The sequence below is a fragment of the Tachyglossus aculeatus genome, chromosome 18, assembly GCF_015852505.1.
Source record: "Tachyglossus aculeatus isolate mTacAcu1 chromosome 18, mTacAcu1.pri, whole genome shotgun sequence".
Taxonomy (NCBI): Eukaryota; Metazoa; Chordata; class Mammalia; order Monotremata; family Tachyglossidae; genus Tachyglossus; species Tachyglossus aculeatus.
The window spans coordinates 38,804,068-38,818,668 of NC_052083.1; positions in this window are offsets into that span (position 1 = coordinate 38,804,068).

Below are 14,601 nucleotides of genomic sequence, written 5' to 3' on the forward strand. Positions count from 1 at the left end.
ATCTCAGAGTAAAAGTGCTGACGAGGGGGAGACGATCAGCTTTGTGCGGGCCTGCAATATCTCATTTGATCCCCGCCACGCTTTATTAAATTCTCATAAACCTGTCAATGGGGACCATCAGTTCACTTTACCTCATTAGCTCTACACAATGACAGCGCACGGGGAGGGGGGCGGAGGGGCTGGGGGGGGGGAAGAGGGGGAGGGGGGGGACGGGACAGGGACGAGGGGCTGGACTAGGCCCTTTCCTGGGCTGACAATTTAGCACCTGGGGAATATAATTGAATTAAGTGGCTTTTGTTAATGGTTTTAAGATCTGGAAGTGTAAATAACAGTTAGTCCAACTCCAATGGGCCCCACTGTTTTAGGATGGAAGATAATAATAATAATGGTATTTATTAAGCGCTTACTATGTGCAAAGCACTGTTCTAAGCGCTGGGGAGGTTACAAGGTGATCAGGATGTCCCACGGGGGGCTCACAGTCTTAATCCCCATTTTACAGATGAGGTAACTGAGACGCAGAGAAGTTAAGTGACTTGCCCAAAGTCACACAGCTGACAGTTGGTGGAGCCGGGATTTGAACCCATGACCTCTGACTCCAAAGCCCGTGCTCTTTCCACTGGCGACTCTGTAGCCGGAGGGATCCAAGTGAGACGTTAGGGAGAATTTCCGGACCTGGGTTCTAATCCCGACTCCGCCACCTGTCTGCTGTGTGTTTTAGACTGTGAGCCCACTGTTGGGTAGGGACTATCTCTATATGTTGCCAACTTGTACTTCCCAAGCGCTTAGTACAGTGCTCTGCACACAGTAAGTGCTCAATAAATACGATTGATTGATTGATTGATTGATCTGGGGCAAGCTGCTTTGCTTCTTTGGGCCTCGGTCCCCTCATCCGTAAAAAGGGGATTAAGACTCTGAGTCCTACGTGGGACAGGGACTGTGTCCAACATGATTATTCTGTATCTACCCCAGTGCTTAGAACAGGGCCTGGCACATAGTGAGTGCTTAACGAATACTGTTATTATTATATCATTATTATAATCATTATTATTATTTCAATCTAAGGATTGGGGCCTAGTGTAGTGAAATCTTCCTCTCTGGTGGTCCAGGACAGAGCTTACTATGAGTTAAACACTGTACCAGGCGCTGCAGTAAATACAAATGATCAGCTTGGACACAGTCCCTGTCTCACAGTCTAAGGGGGAGGGAGAGCAGGTATTTAATCCTCATTTGACAGAGGAAGAAACTGAGTCACAGAGAAGGTGTGACTTTTTTATGGTTTTTGTTAAGCACTTACTATGTGCCAAGCACTTTACTATGCACTGGAGTAGATCGGGCACAGTCCCTGTCTCAACCGGGGCTCACAGTTTTAATCCCCATTTTACAGAGGAGGAAATTGAGGCACAGAGAAGCGAAGTGACTCGCCTGAGGTCAACAGCAGAGACATGGCGGAGCCGGGATTAGAACCCAGGTCCTTTGACTCCCAGGTTTAGGGTCTTTCCACAAGACAACACTGCTTCTTTGCTGCCCTCTCAAATTCCCCGCGGATTTTCCCCTCCTTCCCTGGCTGCTCTTCTTCCTCCTCATCTCCGTGTCCGGGTGATGTTGGGGCTTGCTCTAAATTAGGGCGTCCCATTTGCCCAAGATTTGTGCAGAGGTAATCAGACCCATAATAATAATAATAATAATAATAGCATTTGTTAAGCACTTACTATGTGCAAAGCACTGTTCTAAGCGCTGGGGGGATACAATGTGATCAAGTTGTCCCACGTGGGGCTCACAGTCTTAATCCCCATTTTGACAGATGCAATAACTGAGGCTCAGAGAAGTTAAGTGATTTGCCCAAGGTCACACAGCAGACTTGTGGTGGAGCCGGGATTCAAACCCATGACCTCTGACTCCCAAGCCCGGGCTCTTTCCACTAAGCCACGCTGTTTCTCGTGTTCCCTGACCTCGAGGAGTTTCCAGTCCAATAGAGAAGGGAGACCGAAATGATTTTCAATCAGTAAAAACAGGAGGAAGAGGAAAGGGTAAAGTGGAAAGCAGAAGGGACCAAGATGGCAAAGAATGGAACGTGGAGAGATGTTTATAAAGAAGATTTAAACCATCCCTCCTCTCCTTCGATACCCCTCTGGGGCAGGAGACCCACCTCAGCCTCACCTGACCACCCTAATTCAATTCAATCCACCTCTTGTCTGCTATGGGACCGTGAGCAAGTCGCTTCACTTCTCTGTGCCTCAGTTACCCCACGTGTAATTAATAATAATAATAAGAATAATAACAATAATATCCCCTCTCCACCACTTTTGTCTGCTATGGGACCTTGAGTAAGTCGCTTCACTTCTCTGTGCCTCAGTTACCAAAGGCAATTCAGTGGCCTTTTTTTTTAACCCAGAAGGTCTAGGGAAGCAGCGTGGCTCAGTGGAAAGAGCCCGGGCTTTGGAGTCAGAGGTCGTGGGTTCAAATCCCGGCTCCACTGCTCGTCAGCTGTGTGACTTTGGGCAAGTCACTTCACTTCTCTGGGCCTCAGTGACCTCATCTGTAAAATGGGGATGAAAACTGTGAGCCCTCTGTGGGACAACCAGACCACCTTGTACCCTCCCCAGTGCTTAGAACAGTGCTTTGCACATAGTAAGCGCTTAATAAATGTCATTATTATTATTAGGGAGAGGATTAATTAATTAAGGTAATTGTTAGGCACATACAAAATGCCGAGCTCTAGTCTAATCACTGGGGTAGAAACAAGTTAATCAGTTTGGACAGTGTCCCTGTCCCCCAAGGGGCTACAGGCTAAGAAGGAGAGGGTTTTAATCTCCTATTTACACGTGGGGTAACTGAGGCACAGAGAAGTGAAGTGATTTACTCAAGGTCCCATAGCAACAAAAGTGGTGGAGTGGGGATATTATTATTATTATTATTAATAATAATAATAATAATAATAATGAGTGGCATTCGTTAAGCACTTACTGGGGTGGATAAAGCAAAGTGACTTGAAGTGACTTGCTCAAGGTCCCATAGCAGACAAAAGGTGGAGAGGGGATATTATTATTATTATTATTATTATTATTATTAATAATAATAATAATAATAATAATAATTAATAATGAGTGGCATTCGTTAAGCACTTACTGGGTGCCAGGCACCGTACTAAGCTCTGGGATGGATAAAGCAAATCGGATTGGACACAGTCCCTGCCCTCATGGGGCTCACAGTCTTGATCGCCATTTTACGGATGAGGTAACTGAGGCACAGAGAAGTGAAAAGACTTACCCAAGGTCAGAGAGCAGACAAGTGGCAGAGCTGGGATAGAATCCAAGTCCTTCTGACTTTCCAGGCCCATGGTCTATCCTGCTTCTCAATCAATCAATCAATCAATCAATCATATTTATTGAGCGCTTACTGTGTGCAGAGCACTGTACTAAGCGCTTGGGAAGTACAAGTTGGCAACATATAGAGACAGTCCCTACCCAACAATGGGCTCACAGTCTAGAAGGGGGAGACAGAGAACAAAACCAAACATATTAACAAAATAAAATAGAATAGATACGTACAAGTAAAATAAATAAATAAAAAGAGTAATAAATATGTACAAACATATATACATATATACAGGGGGCCTGGGGCTCAAGGGCTGATAATTTCTCAGTTCAGACTTTGGGAACGCCCTGGGACTTCAGGAACCCAGTCCTCCTTTTTGACCCAGAAAGAATCTCGATGGCAAACTTCCAAGAAGGACAAGGCAGGAGAGCTACTTTCTTGTTTCCTCGGAGGACAGATCCAGAAGAAAGAGCTCATCTGCAGCAGGAGGGATTCAGGTTAGCTGAGAGGCAGCGTGGCTCAGTGGAAAGAGCCCGGGCTTTGGAGTCAGAGGTCATGGGTTCAAGTCCTGGCTCTGCCAATTGTCAAGGCCCTACTGAGAGCTCACCTCCTCCAGGAGGCCTTCCCAAACTGAGCCCCTTCCTTCCTCTCCCCCTCGTTCCCCTCTCCATCCCCCATCTTACCTCCTTCCCTTCCCCACAGCACATGTATATATGTTTGTACATATTTATTACTCTATTTATTTATTTATTTTACTTGTACATATCTATTCTATTTATTTTATTTTGTTAGTATGTTTAGTTTTGTTCTCTGTCTCCCCCTTGTAGACTGTGAGCCCACTGTTGGGTAGGGACTGTCTCTATATGTTGCCAATTTGTACTTCCCAAGCGCTTAGTACAGTGCTCTGCACATAATAAGCGCTCAATAAATACGATTGATGATGATGATGAAGTGTGTGACTTAGGGCAAGTCACTTAACTTCTCTGGGCCTCAGTTCCCTCATCTGTAAAATGGGAATGAAGACTCTGAGCCCCCCCGTGGGACAACCTGATGACCTTGTGTCCTCCCCAGCGCTTAAAACAGTGCTTTGCACATAGTAAACGCTTAATAAATGCCATTATTATTATTATTTTTTATGCTTTTATTTTTTTTTGATGGTATTTGTTAAGCACTCACTATGTTCCAGGCACTTTCATTCATTCAATCATTTATTGATTGATAAGCCCACTTGCTCGGGCCTTGCTCCTGAGACACTCCACCCCCTGCCCCAGCTCCACTGGGCCCCTGACCACCTTCAAGGAGGGGGCAATTCCCTTTCCCCAGCACCTGTATATATGTATATATGTTTGTACATATTTATTACTCTATTTATTTATTTATTTATTTATTTAATTTCGTTAGTATGTTTGGTTTTGTTCTCTGTCTCCCCCTTTTAGACTGTGAGCCCACTGTTGGGTAGGGACTGTCTCTATATGTTGCCAATTTGTACTTCCCAAGCGCTTAGTACAGTGCTCTGCACATAGTAAGCGCTCAATAAATACGATTGATGATGATGATGATGATCCCAAGACCCCACCCCACCAAGAGGGGCTAGAGCTGGGTAGGCCCTGCAAGGGTTAAGGGGCTCATCTAGAGCCGGGTGCATGGAAAGGAGGGATCTCTGATCCAGAAAGGATCAAAAGAAATCCAGAAATTACACCTCAGCATGGGGGGGATTGTGTTTGCTCCCCCCTCCTGCCCCCCAACAAACACACACACACACTCCCTCCCAACTCTCCGGAGATGAAGATGAAATGGGACCTAAATATCTCAAGTTTAATGGACTCTCCCTGGCTGCAGATTCTCCCTATCTCTGTCTCTTCATCCATATTACTCTCACTCTCTTCCCCCATCTCCCCGGCCTCAGGAGATTCATTCATTCATTCAATCAATCGTATTTATTGAGCGCTTACTGCGTGCAGAGCACTGGACTAGGCGCTTGGAGATGAAGGGGAACTGGGAACTGAAGGTCTCAGGTTTATTAATAATAACAATAATAATTGCGGTATTTGTTAAGCGCCGACTATGTGCCAGGCACTGTAATAATAATTTTTAGACTGTGAGCCCACTGTTGGGTAGGGACTGTCTCTATATGTTGCCAACTTGTACTTCCCAAGCACTTAGTACAGTGCTCTGCACACAGTAAGCGCTCAATAAATACGATTGATTGATTAATAATAATAATAATGGCATTTATTCATTCATTCATTCGTTCAATCGTATTTATTGAGCGCTTACTGTGTGCAGAGCACTGGACTAAGTGCTTGGGAAGTACAAGTTGGCAACATGTAGAGATGGTCCCTACCCAACAGCGGGCTCACAGTCTAGAAGGGGGAGACAGACAACAAAACAAAACATATTAACAAAATAAAATAAATAGAATAAATATGTACAAGTAAAATAAATAAATAAATAGAGTAATAAATATGTACAAACATATGCACATATATACAGGTGCTGTGGGGAGGGGAAGGAGGGGGAGAGGAAGGAGGGAAGGTTGTGGGTTCTAATCCCAGCTCCTCCAGTTGTCAGCTGTGTGACTTTGGGCAAGTCACTTCACTTCTCTGGGCCTCAACTACCCCATCCGGAAAATGGGGATGAAGACCGTGAGCTCCACGCGGGACAACCCGACTACCCTGCATCCCCTGCAGCGCACTTGGCACATAGTAAGTGCCCAACATTATTATTATTATTGTTAATCCCGGCTCCACATTTATTAAGCACTTACTATGTGGAAAGCACTGCTCTAAGCGATGGGGACGATGCAAGATTAACAGGTTGTCCCACGTGGGGCTCACAGTCTTCACCCCCTGACTGAAGCACAGAGAAGTCAAGTGACTTGCCCAGGCGGCGGAGCCGGGATTAGAACCCACGACCTCTAACTCCCAAGCCCAGGCTCTTTCCACTGAGCCACGCTGTTTCTCACTAAGCCCTGGGGTGATTTCAAGCAAATCGCGTTGGACACAGTCCCTGTCCCACATGGGGCTCCGCAGTCTTAATCTCCATTTTACAGATGAGGGAACTGAGGCCCAGAGAAGTGAAGTGACTTGCCCGAGGTCGCACAGCAGGCAAGTGGCAGAGCCGGGATTTGAACCCGTGACTTGCTAACTCCCGGGGCCTGTGCTCTATTCACTACAACATGCTGCTTCTCCTAATGGATCCTCCCTGGCTGCAGTCAACCAGAGGCACTTCTGGTCGCCGGGGAAGGAATCCGGGGGGCAAGATCGGTGTGATTGGCACTGTCTGCTTGCCTCCATCTGATGATGGTATTTGTTAAGCGCTTACTATGTGCAAAGCACCGTTCTAAGCGCTGGTGTGTGTGTGTGTGTGTGTGTGTGTTTTTGTGTGTTTGTGTCTCCTGTTTGTCCACTTTCCACTGGAGGAGCAGTGGCACCCACTGAGCACCCAGCAGAAGCAGAGCACTGAGCTAAATGCTTAGAAACATACAGTGGAAGCATTAGACATCTTCTCTGCTCACAAGGGGTTTACACTCTAACGGGGGAGGCAGACCGATACATTTTTTAATGGTATTTGTTGAGCACTCACTATCTGCCAGGCCCCGTACTTAAGCGCTGCGATAGACACAAGCTAATCAGGTTGGGCACAGTCCCTGTCTCGCGTGGGGCTCACAGTCTTAATCCCCATTTTCCAGATGAGGTAACTGAGACACAGAGAAGTGGACTCGACCAAGGTCTCTCACCCGCAGCAGATAAATGGCAGAGGCAGGATTAGAACCCAGGTCCTTCTGACTTCTAGGCCCGTGCTCTATCCACTAGGCTATGCTGCGTCTCTATTTTTTTATGGCATTTATTAAGCACTTACTATGTGCAAAGCACGGTTCTAAGCGCTGGTTGGTTACAAGGTGATCAGGTTGTCCCCCGTGGGGCTCACAGTCAATCCCCATTTTACAGAGGAGGTAACTGAGGCACAGAGAAATTAAGTGACTTGCCCAAGGTCACACAGCTGACAATTAGTGGAGGCGGAATTCGAACTCGGGACCTCGGACTCCAAAGCCCGGGCTCATTCCACTGAGCCACGCTGCTTCTCTATTTTATAAATATTTATAAATAATACAATGCTAATAAATACAGTATGCCCAGGTGCTGAGGGTGGGTATGAAGCTTGTTGTGGGCAGGGAGCATGTCTTTATTTTATTACCTTTATTTTCCTTGTACATATCTATTCTATTTATTTTATTTTGTTAGTATGTTTGGTTTTGTTCTCTGTCTCCCCCTTTTAGACTGTGAGCCCACTGTTGGGTAGGGACTGTCTCTATATGTTGCCAACTTGTACTTCCCAAGTGCTTAGTACAGTGCTCTGCACACAGTAAGCGCTCAATAAATATGATTGATTGATTGATGTCTTCCAACTCTGGTACATTTTTCTCTCCCAGGCACTTAGTACAGAGCTCTGTAAATATTACCGATTGATAATAAATATGTAAATGCTAAAGATCCGGAGGATTTGATGGGAAGGAGTTCCAAGTTTGGGAAACCTTGTAAGTTTGCCCTGAACACTGTACTGGGCGTCTTCTGTGTGCCGAGCACTGTGTTGGGTACATTCTGTGGGCAGAGCACTGTCTGGGTGCCCACTGCGTGCAGAGCACTATCCTGGACCCCTACTGTGTGCAAAACATGGTCCTGAGTGTTAAGTGTGTCCAGGGCTGTGTATTAAGTACCTATCAGGTACAAGTCCTTGTAGCATTGTAACATCCCCAGTGCTTAGAACAGTGCTTTGCACATAGTAAGCGCTTAATAAATGCCATCATTATTATTATTATCATAAGTCCTTGAACTGAGTGACTTCTTGAGACACTGTATTGAGTGCCAACTGTGTGCAAAGCACTGTTTGAACGCTTGGGAGTTTAGAACCTCAACCCTGCACCTTCTCTGCCAACCCAGATGCCGAGATCCCAGCTGTTTACTGAGCCTTGAGGGGAGTCAGGCTGTGTGCCGAGCACTGTACTGGGTACATTCTGTGGGCAGAGCACTGTCTAGGTGCCCACTGCATGCAGAGCACTATACTGGACCCCTACTGTGTGCGAAACATGGTCCTGAGTGTTAAGTGTGTCCAGGGCTGTGTATTAAGTACCTATCAGGTACAAGTCCTTGTAACCTTGTAACCTCCCCAGTGCTTAGAACAGTGCTTTGCACATAGTAAGCGCTTAATAAATGCCATCATTATTATTATTATCATAAGTCCTTGAACTGAGTGACTTCTTGAGACACTGTATTGAGTGCCAACTGTGTGCAAAGCACTGTCTGAGCGCTTGGGAGTTTAGAACCTCAACCCTGCACCTTCTCTGCCAACCCGGATCCCGAGATCCCAGCTGTTTACTGAGCCTTGAGGGGAGTCAGTCTGTGTGCCGAGCACTGTACTGGGTGCATTCTGTGGGCAGAGCACTGTCTGGGTGCCCACTGCATGCACAGCACTATACTGGACCCCTACTGTGTGCGAAACATGGTCCTGAGTGTTAAGTGTGTCCAGGGCTGTGTATTAAGTACCTATCAGGTACAAGTCCTTGTAACCTTGGAACCTCCCCAGTGCTTAGAACAGTGCTTTGCACATAGTAAGCTCTTAATAAATGCCATCATTATTATTACTATCATAAGTCCTTGAACTGAGTGACTTCTTGAGACACTGTATTGAGTGCCAACTGTGTGCAAAGCACTGTCTGAGCGCTTGGGAGTTTAGAACCTCAACCCTGCACCTTCTCTGCCAACCCGGGTCCTGAGATCCCAGCTGTTTACTGAGCCTTGAGGGGAGTCAGGCTGTGTGCCGAGCACTGTACTGGGTACATTCTGTGGGCAGAGCACTGTCTAGATGCCCACTGCGTGCAGAGCACTATACTGGACCCCTACTGTGTGCGAAACATGGTCCTGAGTGTTAAGTGTGTCCAGGGCTGTGTATTAAGTACCTATCAGGTACAAGTCCTTGTAACCTTGGAACCTCCCCAGTGCTTAGAACAGTGCTTTGCACATAGTAAGCTCTTAATAAATGCCATCATTATTATTACTATCATAAGTCCTTGAACTGAGTGACTTCTTGAGACACTGTATTGAGTGCCAACTGTGTGCAAAGCACTGTCTGAGCGCTTGGGAGTTTAGAACCTCAACCCTGCACCTTCTCTGCCAACCCAGATGCCGAGATCCCAGCTGTTTACTGAGCCTTGAGGGGAGTCAGGCTGTGTGCCGAGCACTGTACTGGGTACATTCTGTGGGCAGAGCACTGTCTAGGTGCCCACTGCGTGCAGAGCACTATACTGGACCCCTACTGTGTGCGAAACATGGTCCTGAGTGTTGTGTGTCCAGGGCTGTGTATTAAATACCTATCAGGTACAAGTCCTTGTAATCTTGTAACCTCCTCAGTGCTTAGAACAGTGCTTTGCACATAGCAAGCGCTTAATAAATGCCATCATTATTATTATTATTATCATAAGTCCTTGAACTGAGTGACTTCTTGAGACACTGTATTGAGTGCCAACTGTGTGCAAAGCACTGTCTGAGCGCTTGGGAGTTTAGAACCTCAACCCTGCACCTTCTCTGCCAACCCGGGTCCTGAGATCCCAGCTGTTTACTGAGCCTTGAGGGGAGTCAGGCTGTGTGCCGAGCACTGTACTGGGTACATTCTGTGGGCAGAGCACTGTCTAGGTGCCCACTGCGTGCAGAGCACTATACTGGACCCCTACTGTGTGCAAAACATGGTCCTGAGTGTTAAGTGTGTCCAGGGCTGTGTATTAAGTACCTATCAGGTACAAGTCCTTGTAATCTTGTAACCTCCCCAGTGCTTAGAACAGTGCTTTGCACATAGTAAGTGCTTAATAAATGCCATTATTATTATTATTATTATTATTATTATTATTATTATTATTATTATTATAAGTCCTTGAACTGAGTGACTTCTTGAGACACTGTATTGAGTGCCAACTGTGTGCAAAGCACCGTCTGAGCGCTTGGGAGTTTAGAACCTCAGCCCTGCACCTTCTCTGCCAACCCTGGTCCCGAGATTCCAGCTGTTTACTGAGCCTTGAGGGAAGTCAGAAGGCCTGACTGCAGAAGGTGAAAAGGCTTTCAAAATAAGTCCAGAAAGGTGTGGAACAGGGGGTTGGATGAGATGACCTCCCTCGCTCTCCTCTGTCTCAACAGTGGTCCAAAATGTGCAAACTTCTGCCCTCACCTCTCTGGGAAGGTCAAGGGCGGTCTGAGTTCCTGCTCAAGTTAGCAGGGGAACAAAGAAAGCCATTGTTCACCCCCCCCCCCCCACTACACACACCCACACTCTCTGCCGACTGCAAACTCCTGAACAGATGACATGTAACCCAAGACGTCTCGGGGACCGAGATCCTGGCAGGGAGTTCGTTGAGGGCCGAGGCCAGGAAAACAGGAGGCCGGAAGGAGACCTATTCAGCTGTTGTTTCTTTAAAAGGCTTTTAGGAAGTTTAATCTCCGCCGCCAAACTCAGGGGTTCAATGGCTAAGGCCGTCAGGTAACCTCCTTTCGATTAAGGTGCCTGGGCGGAGGGTGGCTGTGGATCATCATCCGTTAGTAGTATTTATTAAGTGCTTACTGTGTACAGAGCACTGTACTAAACCCTTGGGAGAGTACGATATAACAGAGGAGAGTGTGTCACAGTAGATGGAGCCCGCGCCTGCGAGTCAGAAGGACCAGGATTTTAATCCCCGACTCCTCCACTTGTCTGCTGTGTGACCTTCTCTGTGCCTCAGGTCTCTTTTCTGTAAATTGGGGGATCAATCAATCAATCAATCGTATTTATTGAGCGCTTACTGTGTGCAGAGCACTGTACTAAGCACTTGGGGAGTACAAGCTGGCAACATATAGAGACAGTCCCTACCCAACAGTGGGCTCACAGTCTAGAAGGGGGAGACAGAGAACAAAACCAAACATACTAATAAAATAAAATAAATAGGATAGGTACAAGAAAAATAAATAAATAAATAAATAGAGTAATAAATATGTACAAACATATATACATATATACAGGTGCTTAGTAGTATAAGCGCTTAGTACAGTGCTCTGCACATAGTAAGCGCTCAATAAATACGATTGATGATGATGAGGTGCTGTGGGGAAGGGAAGGAGGTAAAGACTGTGAGCCCCATGTGGGACATGAATTGTGTCCAACCTGCTTAGCTTGCATCCATGCCAGTGCTTAGTACAGTGCCTGGCACATAGGAAGCGCTTAACAAATTCCATAAAAAACAAAACAAACAAAAAAATGAAGATCCATGCTGGGTCACTGGGGAGGGTCAGAAATGGAGAGGGGAGGGTCAGGGGTGTTGGATGGTCAGTGCTTGGTCACTGGGGAGAGACAGGGATGGAGAGAGGAGAGTCCCCTCTAACACGCAGGTAGTTGAGGCCTGAGTGGCGACTCCCAAGGCAATTAATCTTCAGGTAGCCCTTTTAGGAATAATAATAAATAATAATGGCATTTATTAAGCGCTTACTATGTGTAAAGCATGGTTCTAACTGCTGGGGAGGTTACAGGGTGATCAGGTTGTCCCATGTGCGGCTCACAGTCTTAATCCCCATTTTACAGATGAGGGAACTGAGGCCCAGAGAAGTTAAGTGACTTGCCCAAAGTCACACAGCTGACAGTTGGCAGAGGTGGGATTTGAACCCGTGACCTCTGACTCCAAAGCCCGGGCTCTTTCCACTGAGCCACGCTGCTTCTCTAGGAAGCCGCCATTCCATAATTCTGACCCCTGGCAGTCACGCCAGTGGATGGGACGTGCAGGGACTCCATCCTTTCTTCCACTACTTTTTTCCCTCTGTGCACTCCCACCTCTCCACCCTGCCCCTGCTCCCCACCTGCTGTGTGACCTCGGACACACCAATTAGCCTCTCTGGGCCCTGGGAGTCTTCCATGTAGGACTGGGAAGGTAATCCCTGTCAGCCTCTCCCTGCTGCCCAGCATTGCGGGGAGAGATCCCAGTGGGGGTTGTGCGCTGGGGAGATTAGAACAGTGCCTGGTACATAGTAAGCGCTTAAAAAATACCACAATTATTATTATTATTATTAAAGATAATAATACTTAAGTGCTCAACAAATACCACAATTATGTTATCAATGATAATAATACTTAAGGGCTCAACAAATACCACAATTATTAACTATTATTATCATCAATGATAATCATAATTAAGGGCTCAACAAATACCACAATTATTATTATTATCAATGATAATAATACTTAAGAACTCAACAAATACCACAATTATTATTATTATCAATGATAATGATATTTAAGGGCTCAACAAATACCACAATTATTAACTATTATTATCAATGATAATGATACTTTAGGGTTCAACAAATACCCCAATTGTTAACTATTATTATCAATGATAATAATACTTAAGGGCTCAACAAATACCACAATTATTAACTATTATTATCAATGATAATAATGCTTAAGGGCTCAACAAATGCCGCAATTATTAATTATTATTATCAATGATAATAATAGTTAAGGGCTCAACAAATAGCACAATTATTAACTATTATTATCAATGATAATAATACTTAAGGGCTCAACAAATACCACACTTATTATCAGTGATAATAATACTTAAGGGCTCAACAAATACAATTATTAACTATTATTATCAATGATATTAATACTTAAGGGCTCAACAAATACCGCAATTATTATTATTATTAATGATAATAATACTTAAGGGCTCAACAAATACCGCAATTATTATTATTATTAATGATAATAATACTTAAGGGCTCAACAAATACCACAATTATTAACTATTATTATCAATGATAATAATACTTAAGGGCTCAACAAATACCACAACTATTAATTATTAATAATAATGATAATAATACTTGTTAAGTGCTTATTATGTGCCAAGCATTGTTCTAAACGCCAGGTTGGATACAAGTAAATCAAGTCGGACACAGTCCCTGTCCCACACGGGGCTCGCCGTCTTAATCTCCATTTTACAGATGAGGGAACTGAGGCCCGAAGAAGCCAAGTGACATGTCCAAGGTCACACAGCAGCCAAGGCACGGTCAGCACGGGCACCCGGGGAAAGTACCGCTGTTCCCTTTTGCCGGGGAGACTGGAGGTCGGAGACAAGTCTCACTTTTGGGAAATAAAAATCCTGGCTTGGGTCTCACCTAGGCCAGGAGAAGAAGGTTCCTTCACTGCCCTTTCAAAATAAAAAGGGCTTGGTTGATTTTTTTTTTCTTATTTTTTGCGTGTGTGTGAGTGGTGTGTGTGTGTTTTTCTAGCAGCGTGGCACAGTGGCAAGACTCTGGGCTTGGGAGTCTAAAGGTCAGAAGTTCTAATCCTGACACCGTCATTTGTTATTTTTTTACTCTATTGATTGATTTATTTATTTATTTTATTTGTACATATCTATTCTATTTATTTTATTTTGTTAGTATGTTTGGTTTCGTTCTCTGTCTCCCCCTTTTAGACTGTGAGCCCACTGTTGGGTAGGGACTGTCTCTATATGTTGCCAATTTGTACTTCCCAAGCGCTTAGTACAGTGCTCTGCACATAGTAAGCGCTCAATAAATGCGATTGATGATGATGATGATGATGATTTGTCTGCTGCGTGACCTTGGGCAAGTTGCTTCACTTCTCTGTGCCTCAGTTATCTCATCTGTAAAATGGGGAGCGAGACTGTGAGCCCCATGGGGGACAAGGGCTGTGTCCAGTCTAATTTGCTTGTAAACACCCCAGTGCTTAGTACAGTGCCTAGCACATAGTAAGTGCTTAACGAATACCATAATTATTATTATTTTCTCTCCCTCTCCCTCGCCCTCTCCCTCTCTACCTGTCCGAATAAGATGGTGGAGTGGGTAGAGCACGGGCCTGGGGTGTCAGAAGGTCATGGGTTTTAATCCCGTCTCCGCCACTTCTCTGCTGTGTGACCTTGGGCAAGTCACTTCACTTCTCCGGGCCTCAGTTCCCTCATCTGCAAAATGGGGATCGAGACTGTGAGCCCCACATGGGACAGGGACTGTGTCCAACTTGTACTTCCCAAGCGCTTAGTACAGTGCTCTGCACACAGTAAGCGCTCAATAAATACGACTGAATTGAATTGAACTCGATTTGCTCGTCTCCACCCCAGCGCTTACTCCAGCGCCTCGCACATAGTAAGCGCTTGACAAACACCATTATTATTATTATAAGAGCCTCATTGGAGAAGCGGCTCAGTGGAAAGAGCCCGGGCTTTGGAGTCAGAGGTCATGGGTTCAAATCCCG